An 18918-nucleotide genomic window follows, 5' to 3' on the forward strand; every position below is an offset into this window, starting at 1 on the left:
TGCCCTTTAATGGCCAAATGAGACATAAGTTTATATCTCCGACTCATACTCTATCCAAATATGAAAAACATTGAGGGTCCCGGTGCATCCCAAAGAACTATAATGGATTTTGTGGCATGTTTTGCCCATATGCTAAGTATTACAAGAGCTCGCGCGCACGGACATTTATCTTGAATGGACGCTCATCTTGTTATTAATGGTCATAAAGAAATAACATGGTATCAAATTGTTCACGCAACTTACGAAATGGATCAAGTGAAAATAGTGTAATAATAAATAAAGAGGGGTGTTTATTACATTATTTGCGATTCTACGTGTTTTAATATTCAAAGGAGCGGTACAGTGAAAGGTCAAAAAGACAAAAAAAGTGAATAAAACAATTGTTGAAAGACGCCCGGACTCGAACAAGGAGTCTCGAGGTCGGAAGTCAAGTACGTTACCGATATACCAAAACATTTCCCATAGAGATTACACATACACGGAAAATGGAATTCTCAAATCCCACTTTGCACGTGAAATATGAGCATGATCCCGGCATCTGATCAAAAAATAAAGGGCACACTTGTGATAGCTTATTGTCTCAGCTCCAACATACTCAAAGCTCAACGAAAACGAAAATATAACGACGGAGATATTGCTCGCGAAAGACGGGAATGTAGAATCCAGTTTTGAGAAAAAGTCATGTCCCATAGAGAATACACGCAAAATGTGAAAAATTGACATGCCTCCTTTAATCGCAAAAATACGCCGTGATGCCTTTGTCAAAATGAAAAATTGTGGAGAATGCATTTGCAGAGAATTGTCTCAGCTAGAACATAGCAAAATTTGGAAGAAAATCAATCATTATTTACAGAGATACAATCAATTTCCCATAAATATGCTGACGTCATAATATGCAAATTCGTATTTTGAGTTCCAAGGCCATTGTGATGATGTCACGATACACTTAATGGCCAAATGAGACATGGAATCATATCTCCGACTCATACTCTATCTAAATATGAAAAAAAATTGAGGATCCCGGTGCATTCCAAAGAGCTATAACGGATTTTGTATAGGCATGTTTTTGCCCATATATGCTATGTATTAAAAGAGCTCGCGCGCACTGACATTTATCTTGAATTGACGCTCATCTTGTTAATAATGGTCATAGAGAGATAAACATGGTATCAAATTCCTTGAAAAAATATGAGAAATATCATGAAAGAAAAAAAAATGGCGATTCTATGTTTTGTAATGGTGTTACGCGCGAAAACGCGCGCGCATGCTCGTACGTGCGATTTTTATAAAATGCTTAAAATGACCTGAAACGTATGCAAAAAAAATTTGAGACGATTTTGAGCATTTAAAAATTTTGCGCGCGCACTGACGCGCGGATGTACGCGCACGCGCGCGTTTTTTGACCTGAAATTGACTGGATTGATATTGACCTTGATCATAATAAATATGAATGAGAAATAACTTTTGGTTATGAAGATATGATCATGAGTTGATTTTCAGAAAAATTCACAAAATGGCGCCTAGATGACGTCATCAGTCAAGGTCAAGATTGAAAATCTTACCTTCTTTTGTCCATATGTCTATACATATGTGTGCCAAATTTCAAGATATTTGGTTGAACCATTTCAAAGTTATATTGTTAACAAAAAAGTGGTTCAAAATAAGAAAAATAAACTAGACATATAATACTTGTTTGGAACAAGTATAGGTGGGCTGGTCAACTAACATTTGAGACAAAATAGAGCAAAAATAAGCGACATACTGCTTACAAATTCTTAAAAGACAATATCATGTAGATTCATAACGTGAACTAAATTCACCTTCTATAGGCATAACACGCAAATTATGAAGTTTTTGACATGAGGCCTTTAATCAAAATTTTCACTATGATGACGTCTTCAAAATGAAAAATGATTATTACTGCGCTTGTAGAGAATTGTCTTAGCTACAACATATCGAAATTTTGAAGAAAATCAATCAATATTTACAGAGATACAATCAATTTTACATAAATATGCTGACGTCATAATATGCAAATTCGTATTTTGAGTTCCAAGGCCATTGTGATGATGTCACGATACACTTAATGGCCAAATGAGACATGGAATCATATCTCCGACTCATACTCTATCTAAATATGAAAAAAATTGAGGATCCCGGTGCATTCCAAAGAGCTATAACGGATTTTGTATAGGCATGTTTTTGCCCATATATGCTATGTATTAAAAGAGCTCGCGCGCACTGACATTTATCTTGAATTGACGCTCATCTTGTTAATAATGGTCATAAAAAGATAAACATGGTATCAAATTCCTTGAAAAAATATGAGAAATATCATGAAAGAAAAAAAATGGCGATTCTATGTTTTGTAATGGTGTTACGCGCGAAAACGCGTGCGCATGCGCGTGTGCGCGTTTTTTTTATAAAATGCTTAAAATGACCTGAAACGTATGCAAAATAACTTTGAGACGATTTTGAGCATTTAATTTTTTTGCGCGCGCACTGACGCGCGGACGTACACGCGCGTTTTTTGACCTGAAATTGACCGGACGGATATTGACCTTGATCATGATAAATATGAATGAGAAATTACTTTTGGTTATGAAGATATGATCATGAGTTGATTTTCAGAAAATTTCACAAAATGGCGCCTAGATGACGTCATCAGTCAAGGTCAAGGTTGAAAACATTATTGTCATTTCTCTATATGCCTATACATATGTGTGCCAAATTTCAAGTGATTTGATTTAGACAATTTCAAGTTATCTTGCTAACAAAAAAGTGGCGAGAATTAAGAAAAATAAACTAGATTTGTAATACTTGTTTGGAACAAGTATAGGTGGGCTGATCCAACTAAAATTTGAGAAAAAATCAAGGGCATATTTGAAATATCTTATTGTCTCAGCTACAACATACTCGAAGTTCAACGTAAACGAAGCTAAAACGACGGAGATATTGCTCGCGAAAGACGGAAATGTAGAACCCAGTTTTGAGAAAAAGTAATGTTCCATAGAGAATACACGCAAAATGTGAAAAATTGACATGCCTCCTTTAATCGCAAAAATACGCCACGATGCCTTTGTCAAAATGAAAAATAATAGCAACAACATTTGTAGGAAATGGTCTCAGCTAGAACATATCAAAATTTGAAAGTAAATCGATCGATATTTACAGAGATACAATCAATTTTCCGTAAATATGCTGACGTCATAATATGCAAATTGAAATTTTGAGTTTGGAGGCCATTATGATGACGTCATGAGTTAATTAAGGGTCAAATGAGACATGAAATCGTATCTCCAATTCATACTCTATTAAAAGATGAAAAGAAATTGGGGTCACCTTGCATCCTAAAGAGCTACAATGGATTTTGTATAGGCATGTTTTTGCCCATATATGCTATGTATTACAAGAGCTCGCGCGCACTGAAATTAATGTTAAACGGTCGATTATTCCGTTATTAATAGTCATAAAGAGACAAACATGGTATCAATTTGTTTGTAAAAATATGTGGAATATTATGAAAGAAAAAAATGGCGATTCTATGTTGTGCAATAGTTTTACGCGCGAAAACGCGCACGCATGTGCGTGTGCGCGACTTTTTATAAAGTGCGCGATTTTTTATAAAATGCTTAGAATGGCCTAAAACGTATGCAAAATGATTTTGAGACGATTTTGAGCATTTCAAAATTTTGCGCGCGCATTGACGCGCGGACGTACGCGCACGCACGCGTTATTTGACCTGAAATTGACCGGACGGATATTGACCTCGATCATGATAAATATGAAAGAGAAATAGCTTTTGGTTATGAAGATATGATCATGAGTTAATTTTCGTAACATTTTACAAAATGGCGCCTAGATGACGTCATCAGTGAAGGACAATGTTGAAAACGTTATTGTGCCTTGTACATATGCCTTTACATATGTGTGCCAAATTTCAAGGCATTTGATCGAGGCATTTTTAAGTTATCTTGCTAACAAAAAAGTGGTTAGAAATAAGAAAAATATTTAATAAATAAATAAATAAATAAATAAATAATAAAGGCAATTCTAACGAAATTATAAGGTGGTCTGTACGTTATACAGCCCACCTGATAATAAAGAATAATAAATAAAGGCAATTTTAACAAAAATATAAGGTGGTCTGTATTAGATACAGCCCACCTGATAAATAATAAATAAAGACGATTTTAACAAAAATATAAGGTGGTCTGTATTAGATACAGCCCACCTGATAAATAATAAAGAAAGGCGATTTTAACAAAAATATAAGGTGGTCTGTATTAGATACAGCCCACCTGATAAAGACGATTTTAACAAAAATATAAGGTGGTCTGTATTAGATACAGCCCACCTGATAAACTAGACATAATACTTGTTTGGAACAAGTATAGGTGGGCTGGTCAACTAAAATTTGAGACAAAATAGAGCAAAAATAAGCGAGATACTGCTAAAAAAACAATGTCATTGATGTAATGATGTAAACGAAATTCACCTTCCATAGGCATAACACGCAACGTAAGAAATTTCTGATATGTGCCCTTTTTTGTAATTTTCACTCTGATGACGTGATCAAAATTAAAAAATGGTGTTGACTGAGCTTGTAGAAAATTGTCTCAGCTACATCATATCGAAATTTTGAAGAAAATCGATTCATATTTACAGAGATACAATCAATGTTACATACATATGCTGACGTCATATGCAAATTCGTATTTTGAGTTCCAAGGCGATTATGATGATGTCACGATACACTTAATGGCCAAATGAGACATGGAATCATATTTCCGACTCATACTCTATTTAAAAATGAAAAAACATTGAGGTCACGGTTCATTCCAAAGAGCTATAATGGATTTTGTATAGGCATGTTTTTGCCCATATATGCTATGTAATAAAAGAGCTCGCGCGCACGGACATTTATCTTGAATTGACGCTCATCATCTTATTAATGGTCATAAAGAGATAAACAGGGTATCAAATTCCTCGAAAAAATATGAGAAATATCATGAAAGAAAAAAAATTGCGATTCTATGTTGTGTAATGGTGTTACGCGCGAAAACGCGTGCGCATGCTCGTGTGCGCGATTTTTTATAAAATGCTTAAAATTACCTGAAACGTATGCAAAATAAATTTGAGACGATTTTGAGCATTTAAAATTTTTGCGCGCGCACTGACGCGCGGACGTACGCGCACGCGCGTATTTTTTGACCGGAAATTGACCGGACTGATATTGACCTTGATCATGATAAATATGAATGAGAAATGAATTTTGGTTATGAAGATATGATCATGAGTTGATTTTCAGAAAATTTCACAAAATGGCGCCTAGATGACGTCATCAGTCAAGGTCAAGGTTGAAAACCTTCCCGTGTTTTGTCCATATGCCTATACATATGTGTGCCAAATATCAAAGCATTTGATTGAACCATTTCAAAGTTATCTTGCTAACAAAAAAGTGGGTCAAAATAAGAAAAATAAACTAGATTTGTAATACTTGTTTGGAACAAGTATAGGTGGGCTGGTCCAACTAAAATTTTAGACAAAATAAAGAGCACATTTGAGATAGCTAATTGTCTCAGCTACATCATACTCAAAGTTCAGCGTAAACGAAGCTAAAACGACGGAGATATTGCTCGCGAAAGACGGGAATGTAGAATCCAGTTTTGAGAAAAAGTCATGTCCCATAGAGAATACACGCAAAAAGTGAAAAATTGACATGCCTCCTTTAATCGCAAAAATACGCCATGATTCCTTTGTCAAAAATGAAAAATGTTGTTAACTTCATTTGTAATGAATTGTCTCAGCTAGAACATATCGAAATTTGGAAGAAAATCGATCAATATTTACAGCGATGCAATCAATTTTTGAAAAATATGCTGACATCATAATATGCAAATTGAAATTATGAGTTCGGATGCCATTATGATGACGTCATGAGAAAAGTAAGGGTCAAATGAGACTTGAAATCATATCTCCAATTCATATTCTATCACAATAAGAAGAACAAAATTCGGGTCACCTTGCATCCTAAAGAGCTACAATGGATTTTGTATAGGCATCTTTTTGCCCATTTATGATATGTATTACAAGAGCTCGCGCGCACGGAAATTTATGTTAAACGGGTGATCTTTCCGTTATTAATAGTAAACATGGTATCAATTTGTTTGTAAAAATATGTGCAATATTATGAAAGTAAAGAAATGGCGATTCTATGTTGTGTATTATTTTAACGCGCGAAAATGCGCGCGCATGCGCGCGTGCGCGATTTTTTTATAAAATGCTTAGAATGGCCTAAAACGTATGCAAAATGATTTTGAGACGATTTTGAGCATTTTAAAATTTTGCGCGCGCATTGACGCGCGGACGTACGCGCACGTGCGCGTTATTTGACCTGAAATTGACCGGACGGATATTGACCTCGATCATGATAAATATGAATGAGAAATAGCTTTTGGTTATGAAGATATGATCATGAGTTGATTTTTACAAAATGGCGCCTAGATGACGTCATCAGTAAAGGTCAATGTTGAAAACGTTATTGTGCTTTGTACATATGCCTATACATATGTGTGTCAAATTTCAAGGCATTTGATCGAGCCATTTTCAAGTTATCTTGCTAACAAAAAAGTGGTTAGAAATAAGAAAAATATTTAACTAGACATGTTATACTTGTTTGGAACAAGTATAGGTGGGCTGGTCAACTAAAATTTGAGACAAAATAGAGCAAAAATAAGCGAGATACTGCTTAAAAATTCTTAAAAAACAATATCATGTAAATTCATGACTTCACCTTCTATAGGCATAACACCCGAATTATGAAATTGCTGACATGGGGCCTTTAATCGAAATTTTTACTATGATGACGTCATCAAAATGATAAATGATGTACATTGAGCTTGTAGAAAATTATCTTAGCTACAACGTATCGAAATTTGAGAGAAAATCGATCAATAATTACAGAGATACAATCAATTTTCCATAAATATGCTGACGTCATAATATGCAAATTCGTATTTTGAGTTCCAAGGCCATTATGATGACGTCTTAATATTTGTAATGGCCAAATGAGACATGAAATCATATCTCCGACTCATACTCTATCAAAATTTGAAAAAAATATTGGTGTCCAGTTGCATTCTACAGAGCTATAATGGATTTTGTATAGGCCTGATTTTGCCCATATATGCTATGTATTAAAAGAGCTCGCGCGCACGGACATTTATCTTGAATGGACGCTCATCTTGTTATTAATGGTCATAAAGACATAAACATGGTATTAAATTGTTCGAAAAAACATGAGAAACATCATAGAAGAAAAAAAAAATGCGATTCTATGTTGTGTAATGGTGTTACGCGCGAAAATGCGTGCGCATGCGCGTGTGCGCGATTTTTTATGAAATGCTTAAAATGATCTAAAACGTATGCAAACAAAAATTGAGACGATTTTGAGCATTTAAAAAATTTGCGCGCGCATTGACGCACGGAAGTACGCGCATGCGCGCGTTTTTTGACATGAAATTGACCCGACGGATATTGACCTTGATCATGGAAAATATGAATGAGAAATGATTTACCGTTATGAAAATATGATCATAAGTAAATTTTCAGAAAATTTCACAAAATGGCGCCTAGATGACGTCATCAGTCAAGGTCAAGGTTGAAAACATTACTTTGTTTTGTTCATATGCCTATACATATGTGTGCCAAATTTCAAGGCATTTGATTGAGCCATTTTCAAGTTTTCTTGTTAACAAAAAAGTGGGTAGAATTAAGAAAAATAAATAATAAAGAATAAATAAAGGCGATTTTAACAAAAATATAAGGTGGTCTGTATTAGATACAGCCCACCTGATAAATAAATAAATAAAGGCAATTCTAACGAAATTATAAGGTGGTCTGTACGTTATACAGCCCACCTGATAAAGGCAATTTTAACAAAAATATAAGGTGGTCTGTATTAGATACAGCCCACCTGACTAGACATAATACTTGTTTGGAACAAGTATAGGTGGGCTGGTCAACTAAAATTTGAAAACAAAATAGAGCAAAAATAAGCGAGAAACTGCTTAAAAATTCTGAATAAACAATATCATGTAGATTCATTACGTCAACGAAATTCACCTTCTATAGTCATAACACGCAGATTGTGAAATTTCTGACATGAGGCCTTTAATCGAAATTTTCACTCTGATGACGTCATCAAAATGAAAAATGATTACCATTAAACTTGTAGAGAATTATCTTAGCTACAACATATCGAAATTTTGAAGAAAATCGATCAATATTTACAGACATACAATCAATTTTACATAAATATGCTGACTTCATAATATGCAAATTCGTACTTTGAGTTCCAAGGCCATTATGAAGATGTCACGATACACTTAATGGCCAAATGAGACATGGAATCATATCTCCGACTCATACTCTATCTAAATGTGAAAAAGAATTGAAGGTCACGGTTTATTCCAAAGAGCTATAATGGATTTTGTATAGGCATGTTTTTGCCCATATATGCTATGTATTAAAAGAGCTCGCGCGCACGGTTATTTATCTTGAATTGACGCCCATCTTGTTATTATTGGTCATAAAGAGATAAACATGGTATCAAATTCCTTGAAAAAATATGAGAAATATCATAAAAGAAAAAAAAAATGGCGATTCTATGTTTTGTAATGATGTTACGCGCGAAAACGCGCGCGCATGCGCGTGTGCGCGATTTTTTATATAATGCTTAAAATGACCTGAAACGTATGCAAAATGAATTTGAGACGATTTTGAGCAATTAAAAAATTTGCGCGCGCACTAACGCGCGGACGTACGCGCACGTGCGCGTTTTTTGACCTGAAATTGACCGGACTGATATTGACCTTAATCATGATAAATATGATTGAAAAATCACTTTTGGTTATGAAGATATGATCAAGAGTTTATTTTCAGAAAATTTCACAATATGGCGCCTATATGACGTCATCAGTCAAGGTCAAGGTTGAAAACTTACTGTGTTTTGTCCATATGCCTATACATATGTGTGTTAAATTTCAAGGTATTTGATTCAACCATTTTTAAGTAATCTTGCTAACAAAAAAGTGGGTCGAAATAAGAAAAATAAACTAGATTTGTAATACTTGTTTGGAACAAGTATAGGTGGGCTGGTCCAACTAAAACTTAAGACAAAATGAATGGCACATTTGAGATAGCTAATTGTCTCAGCTACAACATACTCGAAGTTCAGCGTAAACGACGCTAAAACGACGGAGATATTGCTCGCAAAAGACGGAAATGTAGAATCCAGTTCTGAGAAAAACTCATGTCCCTTAGAGAATACACGCAAAATGTGAAAAATTTACATTCCTCCTTTAATCGCAAAATTACGCCATGATGCTTTTGTCAAAATTAAAAATTGTGAACACTGCATTTGTAGAACATTGTCTCAGCTAAAACATATACAATTTTGGAAGAAAATTGATCAATATTAAGAGAGATACTATCAATTTTCCAAAAATATGATGACAACATAATATGCAAATTGAAATTTTGAGTTCGGAGGCCATTATGATGACGTCATGAGTTAATTGAGGGTAAAATAAGACATGAAATCATATCTCCAATTTATATTCTATCACAATATGAAAAAATAATTAGGGTGACCTTGCATCCTAAAGAGCTACAATGGATTTTGTGTAGGCATGTTTTTGTCCATATATTCTATGTAATACAAGAGCTCGCACGTACAGAAATTTATGTTAAACGGTCGATCATTCCGTTATTAATAGTCATAAAGAGACAAACATGGTATAACATTGTTTGTAAAAATATGTGGAATATTATGAAAGAAAAAAAATGGCGATTCTATGTTGTGTAATAGTTTTACGCGCGAAAACGCGCGCGCATGCGCGTGTGCGCGATTTTTTATAAAATGCTTAGAATGGCCTAAAACGTATGCAAAATGATTTTGAGACGATTTTGAGCATTTCAAAATTTTGCGCGCGCATTGACGCGCGCGTTATATGACCTGCCATTGACCGGACGGATATTGACCTTGATCATGATAAATATGAATGAAAAAATACCTTTTGGTTATGAAGATATGATCCTTAGTTTATTTTCGTAAAATTTTACAAAATGGCGCCTAGATGACGTCATCAGTCAAGGTCAAAGTTGAAAACGTTATTGTGCTTTGTACATATGCCTATACATATGTATGCCAAATTTCAAGGCATTTGATTGAGCCATTTCCAAGTTATCTTGCCAACAAAAAAGTGGTTAGAAATAAGAAAAATATATAAATAACTAGACATATAATACTTGTTTGGAACAAGTATAGGTGGGCTGCCATCTAAAATTTGAGACCAAATTGAGCAAAAATAAGCGACATACTGCTTAAATATTCTTAAAAAACAATATCATGTTGATTCATAACGTGAACTAAATTCACCTTCTATAGGCACAACACGCAAATTATGAAATTTTTAACATGAGGCCTTTAATCGAAATTTTCACTATGATGACGTCATCAAAATGAAAAATGGTGTGACTGAGCTTGTAGAGAATTGTCCTAGCTACAACATATCGAAATTTGGAAGAAAATCGATCAATATATACAGAGATACAATCAATTTTCCATAAATATGCTGACTTCATAATATGCAAATTCATATTTTTAGTTCCAAGGCCATTATAATGATGTCACGATACACCTGATGGCCAAATGAGACATAAAATCATATTAACGATTCATACTCTATCCAAATATGAAAAAGAAATTGGGGTCTAGGTGCATTCCAAAGAGCTATAATGGATTATGTATAGGCATGTTTTTGCCCATATATGCTATGTATTACATAGGCTCGCGCGCACGGAACTTTATGTTAAACGGACGCTCATTCCGTTTTTAATAGTAAAAAAGAGATAAACATGGAATCAATCTGTTTGTAAAAAAATGTGGAATATCATGAAAGAAAAAAAATGGCGATTTTATGTTGTGTAATAGTTTTACGCGCGAAAACGCGCACGCATGCGCCCGGCGCGATTTTTTATAAAATGCTTAAAATGGCCTAAAACGTATGCAAAATAATTTTGAGACTTTTTTGAGCATTTTGAAATTTTGCGCGCGCACTGACGCGCGAACGTACGCGCACGCGCGCGTTTTTTGACCCGAAATTGACCGGACTGATATTGACCTTAATCATGATAAATATGAATGAGAAATGACTTACCGTTATGAAAATATGATCATGAGTAAATTTTCAGAAAATTTCACAAAATGGCGCCTAGATGACGTCATCAGTCAAGGTCAAAGTTGAAAACCTTACCGTGTTTTCTCCATATGCCTATACATATGTGTGTCAAATTTCAAGTTATTTTATTGAGCCATTTTCAACTTATCTTGTTAACAAAAAAGTGGTTAGAAATAAAATAAAGAAACTAGATTTGTAATACTTGTTTGGAACAAGTATAGGTGGGCTGATCCAACTAAAATTTGAGAAAAAATCAAGGGCATATTTGAAATATCTTATTGTCTCAGCTACAACATACTCGAAGTTCAACGTAAACGAAGCTAAAACGACGGAGATATTGCTCGCGAAAGACGGAAATGTAGAACCCAGTTTTGAGAAAAAGTAATGTTCCATAGAGAATACACGCAAAATGTGAAAAATTGACATGCCTCCTTTAATCGCAAAAATACGCCACGATGCCTTTGTCAAAATGAAAAATAATAGCAACAACATTTGTAGGAAATGGTCTCAGCTAGAACATATCAAAATTTGAAAGTAAATCGATCGATATTTACAGAGATACAATCAATTTTCCGTAAATATGCTGACGTCATAATATGCAAATTGAAATTTTGAGTTTGGAGGCCATTATGATGACGTCATGAGTTAATTAAGGGTCAAATGAGACATGAAATCGTATCTCCAATTCATACTCTATTAAAAGATGAAAAGAAATTGGGGTCACCTTGCATCCTAAAGAGCTACAATGAGTGATTTCAAGTTTGGTGTTAGTGTTAGTGTTAGTGTTTAGAGCAGTCAAGAGCTCTTAAATCGAGCGGAGAATTTGCTGATGAAATTAAGAGCCCGATACCGATATCAAAATCGATAGCTTAACACCAGCCGTGACGTCACCACATACTTGATTTTACGACGATGATTTAAAAATAGTACATCAAAACTAAGGATATCATGAAAAGTACAGAATAAATTTACACCTATTTCTCTGGTCTTAGAAAATAACTAATTTTACACGAAAGAATATATGAATTACGTTTTTCACATATTTTTATTTGATCGTCAGACAATAAATTGGCGTCGTTCGTGCGTTGACTGTGTGCGGGTACAACACTAACACCGAACTGGAAATCAACATTTGCTTAATCCCTAGGGGCTAGTGTTAGTGAATAGGACATTTGGACGTAAAATATTAACACCAGCCACAAAGGTCGGTTCAGCAGACGACAATTTTGCAAAATTGATAACACTAGCTACCGGAAGTTGACGATATTCAGAGGTCAAAGCCTTAACACCAGCTGATTTCCATTTCGGTGTTTAGGCTGGTGTTAGTGTTTATTAAACACTAACACCAGCCTTAAACACCCAACTTGAAATCACTCAATGGATTTTGTATAGGCATGTTTTTGCCCATATATGCTATGTATTACAAGAGCTCGCGCGCACTGAAATTAATGTTAAACGGTCGATTATTCCGTTATTAATAGTCATAAAGAGACAAACATGGTATCAATTTGTTTGTAAAAATATGTGGAATATTATGAACGAAAAAAAATGGCGATTCTATGTTGTGCAATAGTTTTACGCGCGAAAACGCGCACGCATGTGCGTGTGCGCGACTTTTTATAAAGTGCGCGATTTTTTATAAAATGCTTAGAATGGCCTAAAACGTATGCAAAATGATTTTGAGACGATTTTGAGCATTTCAAAATTTTGCGCGCGCATTGACGCGCGGACGTACGCGCACGCGCGCGTTATTTGACCTGAAATTGACCGGACGGATATTGACCTCGATCATGATAAATATGAAAGAGAAATAGCTTTTGGTTATGAAGATATGATCATGAGTTAATTTTCGTAACATTTTACAAAATGGCGCCTAGATGACGTCATCAGTGAAGGACAATGTTGAAAACGTTATTGTGCCTTGTACACATGCCTTTACATATGTGTGCCAAATTTCAAGGCATTTGATCGAGGCATTTTAAGTTATCTTGCTAACAAAAAAGTGGTTAGAAATAAGAAAAATATTTAATAAATAAATAAATAAATAAATAAATAATAAAGGCAATTCTAACGAAATTATAAGGTGGTCTGTACGTTATACAGCCCACCTGATAAAGGCAATTTTAACGAAAACATAAGGTGGTCTGTATTATATACAGCCCACCTGAATAAATAAATAAAGGCAATTCTAACGAAATTATAAGGTGGTCTGTACGTTATACAGCCCACCTGATAATAAAGACGATTTTAACAAAAATATAAGGTGGTCTGTATTAGATACAGCCCACCTGATAAAGGCAATTTTAACAAAATTATAAGGTGGTCTTTATTAGATACAGCCCACCTGATAATAATAATAATAGTCCGTTCTTGTATAGTGCATAACACATTATGATATAAAGTCTCTATGCGGTTGATCCTTTTCCGTCTTTTTAAGCGAGTGTTGGATGGCTGCCATATTGCACAGCACTTGTTACGATTACATAATATTTATGCCAAGAGATGGCGCTGCTGCTCAGCAAGCCAGGTCCGTGTTCGAGAACCCACACGGGAAAGGATCTTTATTTTACTGAAGGTGCCGATTTGTGCCTGTGAACACAAATAATTGTAGCAATGTCGTTTTTAAAATGACCGACAAATTTTCCTTCTAGTACAAACAGAAATCCGGACATAGGAAGGTTGTTTGGTTCTAGTTTCCGAGTAGTGAGTCGATCGACACCCGTGTATAATATGGTTGAGCTGGGAGACGTTTTTACTCACGGTGCCTCCTAGTGCTCTTCCGGGCGCGGGTGAGCGTCACCCGGCACAGTGCCAGGCAGAGGGGCATAAATTGACACTTAAAAAAAAAAACATGGCGGCGGTGTATACGTGTACGATATATCGGACATGTGTAGTTGTCTAACTGATGTGTACACAGTTCTTCAATACCTAAATCTCATACTTATCCATGTCTACAATGATTCATTTTGAGTTAATATAATACGTTTTATTATGTTTTTTTGTAAATGCCTTTTAAATATGTTGATGTTTCAGATGTTTTTTTTTCTATCATATCTTGATTGTTTGTGAGCTGTGAATTATGCGATTTTGAGAACCCATGATTTTTTTTTCTTCCCTACATTCTGTGGAATGTGTGTTGTTGATAAGTATTGGGTCACATATATGAGGTCCTCATGTGACCTGAAACTTTAAGGTGCCAGAATGTAATGATGCAATGGCTCTCTCCAGCAGCCTTCCTGTATACGAATTGCCACGTACTTCCATGTGGAAACCTTGCAGCAGACTTGCGGTGAAAATGAAAGAGTATATGGCAAGGATGCGGCAAAGTATGCAGCAAGGTTGTCACAGGTCTCCTGAAGTATGCAGCAGGTCTGGGGCAAGTCTATATGGGATATGAATATTCATGATGAAGTCTGCAGCAGACTCCTCATCATAATGAAAGAGTATATGCGACAATGTTACTAATTTGCTTGTGAAAATGATGACTGTCTGCTGCAAGTCTGTCGCAGGAGTATGTGACAGGCTCATTTCTTTGCTATGGGGGCCGCCGGACTCGACTACTACGACCACCATTTGCATCAGCTGTCATCAATAGTAATGACCAGCAGATTTTACATTGTCCTCGTGAAGTGAAATTAGTGGAAAATATTGAGATCCACAGTGAAATCGGCCGTGCATATTCACATTTATGATTGTAAACAAACGAATAGAATGGTATAAAACCAACAAATACAATTTTGACACTTTTTTTGTTCTGAAAAAAAAACCACGTGTGTGCTTATCACTACTAAGACAATTTCCCTTCATCAGCTCCCTGGAGGAAAAAACATTCACTATTCAATGTTCAAAGAGATAACTTTGCTGTAATTTTTTTGCAACTGATCTGATTATCCACTTGTGAATATATCCTGATTTGTCTTGCCATTATGTACGCAAATGTGAATTGCACTCTCAAAACAGTCATTTTTAACGAACATGAAAAAAACAAAGTCATCAAAGAATCAGAAATTGACCAAAAGATGAAAAAAAGCTGTCTGATATGCTTTCTTAATGTATTATTATTCAATAAGCTTTGATTATGTGTGTGACAAAAACTGAATGTGATGCAAGAGTGTATGCGTGCGAATGGCAGTTACAAATAAAGCCAGTCTGTGTTGCCCAGGTTTTTAATGTATATCAGAAATGTTATGCAGATGGGTAGTGGAGAAATATTATTCTACAGCGAGAATGTGTGAAATGATTGTTTTTGGCTTTGCTCACATTGCAAAAAAAAAAAAATCACTAAATAAGCTGAAATAAGGCCAAATATTTGAACATCGCATACAGTTTGCATAAATTATCATTATTAAGTACATCAAAATAACTATTGTGTGCTAGAAATTTTTTTACATATGAATCATGAGCTTCAACATTCCAAAAAGTCTGACAAAATGATTCTAGTTCCTTGAATATTTGCAGATTTGAAATTTATGTATGCGTTATTTGCGTATTCATAATTTATGCAAATTAACCTATGCATATTCAAATATAAAAATAAGGAAACTTTAATGAATTCAAAATGAAGGAAACATTCGTTCAATCCATTTTCAAGATTCTTCAAGAGTTAGTTTAGAGACAAATATGTAAGTTTTTTTCTTCTGTAAAATGCATACAAATTTGCATATTAGGAAAACAACTAATTATACCACTTTTGTTCCTTACATGGATATCTACAAACATGGGAATTGTTGTGTTCATCGGACATTCGACGGCCGAGATCAAAGGCTCCCCCCCCCCCCCATCGAGTCAGGGAGGTGCCCAAAGTAGCCTAGTACTGTAAGGGTTAAAGGGTGGTCCGTAATTTGTTGATGTATTTGTATATGATTATTCAAATAAAATTTCTGCACGAATCAATTTAGCAATACAGTTATAATTATGTTGTATTTTTGTTGATTTTTGTTGTTGGTGAATGCCATGCAGAAATATATAATATGAAATAGGATATAGGCTGTATAGAATTAATATGGACAGAACAAAAGAGAGGTATAATTTGCCTATTTTTTGAATTTCAATGAACCTTCTCTTTAAAACAAAATCAAGTACAAGACAAATAGAGAGTGAATTCATGGTCTCATCCAAATAATAATCAAGTATCGAAATAACATCATGAGAGTGAGAAGGGGGTAGAAGCAAATTTTAAAAAAATAAACAGGAATACTTGACAAATCATTACATAGGGCAAGCAAGAGAAGTAACAATAAAACCGATGGTTATCACAACAAAATTTAAAAGAGTATTTTCACCTTTATGTGGAAATCAATGAGTAAGTATACACAGAGCCAGGGATGGATTAATTGTTATTATATACCTCACTTTAGAAATCTAGCCATCTGATTGGTCGAAATTGGAGTCGTGATTTCAAGTAATGCCCCACTCACAGGGAAAAGCAATAGCCCACAGTCGAGACGACGATGATTTTCACTGATACACCTCAATATTTGCAGTGCAACTAAAAATTTCGATGATCTACGAGCCTTATTATTTACTACAAAACAACGTTTTTCTGCGATTGGTGTGACCGAAACTTGGTTTGTTGACGACATATCTTCTTCCTTATGCTCACTACCAGGTTATGATATTATTACAAATAATAGATTAGAGCGGTCCGGAGGTGGTGTCGCCATGTATATGTCTCAAGAATATGAATATAAGCTACAACCAGAATTAAATCGGATGGAAAATTTCATTGAGACGGTATTTGTTGAAGTCATTGTGCCAAACAATAAAAACATTATAATAGGAACAATTTATAGACCTCCTAATTCGAGCCAAGACGATTTCTCTCGTGTTTTCCATGAATTATTACTGCATCCATTAATGTTAAATAAAACGTGTTTTCTTTTAGGAGATTATAACATGAATTTATTGAACAACGCCACTGATACATTTGTCCAAAATTTTGTCGACACCCTCCTTACAGCTAGTTTACTACCACTTATAACTAATCCAACGAGGGTTACAGAAAACACTGCTACTCTTATTGATAATATTTTAACAAATGCTAATTTTTTTCTCCAAAATCAGGTATAATCTTGTCTGAAATCTCAGACCATTTCCCCATTTTTACTCAATTTCCAATTGAAAAAAATTTGCTGATGCATCCCAATGTCGAAGTTAAAAAACGTGATTTTTCTGAAGAAAATATTGTTAGGTTTGGACAAATACTCGGAACTACTGACTGGTCGGTGATATATCAAATTGATAATGTTAATCAATCTTTAGACACTTTTATGGATCTTTTAAAAGATGCTTTTGATACTTGTTTTCCAGCTAGTAATAAAAAACGTAGTTACAAAAAGACTCCTAGGAATCCCTGGGTAACGAAAGCTCTTTTACGTTCCATAAATCTAAAAAAACAATTTATTTTTAAAGTATAAATTTAAGCTATTGGATAAAGATAAGGTAAAATATACGGAATATAAGAACATATTGGTTACTACCTTGAGGAAAGCTAAACAAAAATATTTTTGTAAGCAGTTTGAACTGTATAAAAATGACCTAAAAAATACTTGGAAGGTTATCAAAAGTGTTATACACGGGAAAAGCAAGTATTCCACAATTAAAAAGATTAAAGTTAATAATGAAGTTATTGATAATACCGAACTAATCCCGTTATATTTTAATGATTATTTTTCAAATATTGGTCTCAACCTTGCTCAAAAAATACCAGACTCAAATAAGCATTTCACCGACTTTCTTGGAACCCCAAATTCACTTTTTATATATTTCACACCAGTTCTTGAAAGTGAAATTATAAACATAATTAACGGATTGAAAAATAAGCGGAGTTCTGGACATGATGAAATAAGCAATTATCTCCTGAATAAAATAACCCTTGATATTGTCCAACCTTTAATTTATATTTTCAATCTATCGCCTACAACTGGGGTGGTGCCTCAATCGATGAAATTGGCAAAAGTTGTTCCTGTCTTCAAGAAAGGAGATCCTTTAGAGTTAAGAAACTACAGGCCTATCTAAATCTATCTATCCGTATCTAAATTTCTTGAAAAAATTGTATTTTTTTTCGTACTGTAAAATTCTTTTGTGCTAGTAATATTTTCTATCAGGCACGGTTTGGCTTCCGTGAAAAGCATAGTACAACACATGCCCTTTTGACTCTAATAAATAAGATGGCTCGCTCTATTGACAATTTCGAACATACGGTGGGGGCTTTCTTGGACTTCTCTAAGGCGTTTGATACGATTAATCACGAAATACTTCTTTACAAACTTTCTAACTATGGAATCAGAGAATTACCCTTAGAGTGGTTAAAGAACTACCTCCACAATAGAAACCAATACGTTCTCATATACGATGCACATTCTTCTATAAAGACTATTGAATGTGGCGTGCCTCAAGGTTCTATTTTAGATCCGTTACTTTTTATTGTTTATATAAATGATTTTTACATGTCTTCAACAACCCTGTCTTTTCTCTTGTTTGCTGACGACTCTAACATTTTCTTTTCTCACAAAGACCCAGAAATTTTACTGAGAACGGTTAACTCTCAATTACGAGAAGTTAACTGGATCAAGGCAAATAAATTGTCATTGAATTTAATAAAAACCAATTATATGCTTTTTAGTAATATTATTGATAATTTACCAGAAAATATTGTACTTGATAATACTGT

This window comes from Strongylocentrotus purpuratus, unplaced genomic scaffold, assembly GCF_000002235.5.
Source record: "Strongylocentrotus purpuratus isolate Spur 01 unplaced genomic scaffold, Spur_5.0 spur5_scaffold_1, whole genome shotgun sequence".
Classification (NCBI taxonomy): Eukaryota; Metazoa; Echinodermata; class Echinoidea; order Camarodonta; family Strongylocentrotidae; genus Strongylocentrotus; species Strongylocentrotus purpuratus.